Genomic DNA, 4,947 nt, shown 5'->3' with positions numbered 1-4,947 from the left:
TGAGATGTTCGAAGAGCTGAAATGGTTTTCTAAGCTCATGCCTGGGTCAAGAGATATGAAGTCTCTGACAAGTTCTTCAGTTGTAAGATGGAGGAAAATAGCTCTGTCAGTGAGCACATACTCAAAATGTCTGGGTTGCATAACCGCTTGACTCAGCTGGGAGTTAATCTCCCGGATGACGCGGTCATTGACAGAATCCTTCAATCGCTTCCACCGAGCTACAAGAGCTTTGTGATGAACTTCAATATGCAGGGATGGAAAAGACCATTCCCGAGGTATATTCAATGCTGAAATCAGCGGAGGTGGAGATCAAAAAGGAACATCAAGTGTTGATGGTGAATAAAACCACTAAGTTTAAGAAAGGCAAGGGTAAGAAGAACTTCAAGAAGGACGACAAGGGGGTTGCCGCGCCCGGTAAGCAAGCTGTCGGGAAGAAGCCAAAGAATGGACCCCAAGCCCGAGACTGGGTGTTTTTATTGCAAGGGAAGTGGTCACTAGAAGCGGAACTGCCCCAAATACTTAGCGGACAAGAAGGCCGGCAACACTAAAGGTATATGTGATATACATGTAATTGATGTGTACCTTACCAGTACTCGTAGTAGCTCCTGGGTATTTGATACCGGTGCGGTTGCTCACATTTGTAACTCAAAGCAGGAGCTGCGGAATAAGCGGAGACTGGCGAAGGACGAGGTGACGATGCGCGTCGGGAATGGTTACAAGGTCGATGTGATCGCCGTCGGCATGCTACCTCTATATTTTACCTACGTGATTAGTTTTAAACCTCAATAATTGTTATTTAGTGCCGGCTTTGAGCATGAACATTGTATCAGGATCTCGTTTAATTCGAGATGGCTACTCATTTAAATCCGAGAATAATGGTTGTTCTATTTATATGAGAGATATGTTTTATGGTCATGCCCCGCTGGTGAATGGTTTATTCTTAATGAATCTCGAGCGTAATGTTACACATATTCATAGTGTGAATACCAAAAGATGTAAGGTTGATAATGATAGTCCCACATACTTGTGGCACTGCCGCCTTGGTCACATAGGTGTCAAACGCATGAAGAAGCTCCATGCAGATGGACTTTTGGAGTCTCTTGATTACGAATCATTTGACACGTGCAAACCATGCCTCACGGGTAAAATGACCAAGACTCCGTTCTTAGGAATAATGGAGCGAGCAACCAACTTATTGGAAATCATACACACTGATGTGTGCGGTCCAATGAGTGTTGAGGCTCGCGGTGGCTATCGTTATGTTCTCACCCTCGCTGATGACTTGAGTAGATATGGGTATGTCTACTTAATGAAACACAAGTCTGAGACCTTTGAAAAGTTCAAGGAATTTCAGAGTGAGGTTGAGAATCAACCTGACAGGAAAATCAAGTTCTTGCGATCAGATCGTGGGAGAGAATACTTGAGTCACGAATTTGGCACGCACTTAAGGAAATGTGGAATAGTTTCACAACTCACCCCGCCTGGAACATCTCAGCATAATGGTGTGTCCGAACGTCGTAATCGCACTCTATTGGATATGGTGCGATCTATGATGTCTCTTACCGATCTACCGCTGTCATTTTGGGGCTATGCTTTAGAGACTATCGCATTCACTTTAAATAGGGCTCCATCGAAATCCGTTGAGACGACACCGTATGAATTATGGTTTGGGAAGAAACCCAAGCTGTCATTTCTAAAAGTTTGGGGATGCGATGCTTATGTCAAGAAACTTCAACCTGAAAAGCTCAAACCCAAGTCGGAAAAATGCGTCTCCATAGGATACCCTAAAGAAACTATTGGGTATACCTTCTACCTCAGATCTGAAGGCAAGATCTTTGTTGCCAAGAATGGATCCTTTCTAGAGAAAGAGTTTCTCTCGAAAGAAGTAAGTAGGAGGAAAGTAGAACTTGATGAAGTATTACCTCTTGAACCGGAAAGTGGCGCAACTCAGAAAAATGTTACTGAGGTGCCTGCACCGACTAGAGAGGGAGTTAATGATGATGATCATGAAACTTCATATCAAGTTGCTACTGAACTTCGTAGGTCCACAAGGACACGTTCCGCACGAGAGTGGTACGGCAACCCTGTCTTGGAAATCATGTTGTTAGACAACGGTGAACCTTCAAACTATGAGGAAGCGATGGCGGGCCCAGATTCTGACAAATGGCTAGAAGCCATGAAATCCGAGATAGGATCCATGTATGAAAATGAAGTATGGACTTTGACTGACTTGCCCGATGATCGGCGAGCCATAGAAAATAAATGGATCTTTAAAAGGAAGACAGACGCAGATGGTAATGTGACCATCTACAAGGCTCGACTCGTCGCTAAGGGTTATCGACAAGTTCAAGGGGTTGACTACGATGAGACTTTCTCACCCGTAGCAAAGCTGAAGTCCGTCCGAATCATGTTAGCAATTGCCGCATTCTATGATTATGAGATATGGCAAATGGACGTCAAAATGGCATTCCTTAATGGTTTCCTTAAGGAAGAATTGTATATGATGCAGCCGGAAGGTTTTGTCGATCCTAAGAATGCTAACAAGGTGTGCAAGATCCAATGCTCAATCTATGGGCTGGTGCAAGCATCTCGGAGTTGGAACATTCAATTTGATGAGATGATCAAAGCGTTTGGGTTTACACAGACTTATGGAGAAGTCTGTGTTTACAAGAAAGTGAGTGGGAGCTCCATAGCATTTCTCATATTATATGTGGATGACATACTGTTGATGGGAAATGATATAGAATTCTTGGAAAGCATAAAGGCCTACTTGAACAAGTGTTTTTCAATGAAGGATCTTGGAGAAGCTGCCTACATATTAGGCATCAAGATCTATGGAGATAGATCGAGACGCCTCATTGGTCTTTCACAGAGTACGTACCTTGACAATATATTGAAGAAGTTCAATATGGATTAGTCAAAGAAGGGGTTCTTGCCTGTGTTGCAAGGTACGAGATTGAGCACGGCTCAATGCCCGACCACGGCAGAAGATAGAGAAAAGATGAGTGTCGTCCCCTATGCCTCGGCCATAGGGTCTATCATGTATGCTATGTTGTGTACCAGACCTGATGTAAACCTTGCCGTAAGTTTGGTAGGAAGGTACCAAAGTAATCCCGGCATGGAACACTGGACAACGGTCAAGAATATCCTGAAGTACCTGAAGAGGACTAAGGATATGTTTATCGTTTATGGAAGTGACGAAGAGTCGTAGAGGGTTACGTTGATGCTAGCTTCGACACAGATCTGGATGACTCTAAGTCACAAACCGGATACGTGTATATTTTGAATGGTGGGGCAGTAAGCTGGTGCAGTTGCAAGCAAAGCGTTGTGGCGGGATCTAAATGTGAAGCGGAGTACATGGTAGCCTTGGAGGCAGCACAAGAAGAAATATGGGTGAAGGAGTTCATTACCGACCTAGGAGTCATTCCCAATGCGTCGGGCCCGATGATTCTCTTCTGTGACAACACTGGAGCTATTGCCCTTGCCAAGGAGCCCAGGTTTCACAGGAAGACCAGGCATATCAAGCGTCGCTTCAACTCCATTCGTGAAAGTGTTCAAAATGGAGACATAGATATTTGTAAAGTACATATAGACCTGAATGTAGCAGATCCGTTGACTAAACCTCTCCCTAGAGCAAAACATGATCAACACCAGAACTCTATGGGTGTTCGATTCATCACAATATAACTAGATTATTGACTCTAGAGCAAGTGGGAGACTTTTGGAAATATGCCCTAGAGGCAATAATAAAATGGTTATTATTATATTTCCTTGTTCATGATAATTGTCTATTGTTCATGCTATAATTGTGTTATCCGGAAATCGTAATACATGTGTGAATACATAGACCACAACACGTCCCTAGTGAGCCTCCAGTTGACTAGCTCGTTGATCAAAAGATAGTCATGGTTTCCTGACTATGGACATTAGATGTCATTGATAACGGGATCACATCATTAGGAGAATGATGTGATGGACAAGACCCAATCCTAAGCATAGCTCAAAGATCGTGTAGTTCGTTTGCCAGAGCTTTTCCGAATGTCAAGTATCATTTCCTTAGACCATGAGATTATGCAACTCCCGGACACCGTAGGAGTGCTTTGGGTGTGCCAAACATCACAACGTAACTGGGTGACTATAAGGGTGCACTACGGGTATCTCCGAAAGTGTCTGTTGGGTTGGCAGGAATCGGGACTGGGATTTGTCACTCCGTATGACGGAGAGGTATCTCTGGGCCCACTCGGTAATGCATCATCATAATGAGCTCAGTGTGACCAAGTGGTTGATCACGGGATCATGCATTACGGTACGAGTAAAGTGACTTGCCGGTAACGAGATTGAACGAGGTATTGGGATACCGACGATCGAGTCTCGGGCGAGTAACGTACCAATTGACAAAGGGAATTGTATACGGGATTGATTGAATCCACGACATCGTGGTTCATCCGATGAGATCATCGAGGAGCATGTGGGAGCCAACATGGGTATCCAGATCTCGCTGTTGGTTATTGACCGGAGAGTCGTCTCGGTCATGTCTGCGTGTCTCCCGAACCCGTAGGGTCTACACACTTAAGGTTCGGTGACGCTAGGGTTGTAGAGATATTAGTATGCGGTAACCCGAAAGTTGTTCGGAGTCCCGGATGAGATCCTGGACGTCACTAGGAGTTCCGAAATGGTCCGGAGGTGAAGAATTATATATAGGAAGTCCGGTTTCGGCCATCGGGATAGTTTCGGGGGTCACCGGTATTGTACCGGGACCACCGGAAGGGTCCCGGGGGTCCACCGAGTGGGGACACCTATCCCGGAGGGCCCCATGGGCTGAAGTGGGGAAGGGAACCAGCCCCTAGTGGGCTGGTGCGCTCCCCTTGGGCCTCCCCTGCACCTAGGGTTGGAAACCCTAGGGGTGGGGGGCGCCCCACTTGGCTTGGGGGGCAAGCCACCCCCCTT

The sequence above is a fragment of the Triticum dicoccoides genome, chromosome 7A (genome assembly GCF_002162155.2).
Source record: "Triticum dicoccoides isolate Atlit2015 ecotype Zavitan chromosome 7A, WEW_v2.0, whole genome shotgun sequence".
Lineage (NCBI taxonomy): Eukaryota > Viridiplantae > Streptophyta > Magnoliopsida > Poales > Poaceae > Triticum > Triticum dicoccoides.
The sequence above is the reverse complement of the archived record's forward strand: the minus strand, read 5'-3'. Positions refer to the sequence as shown.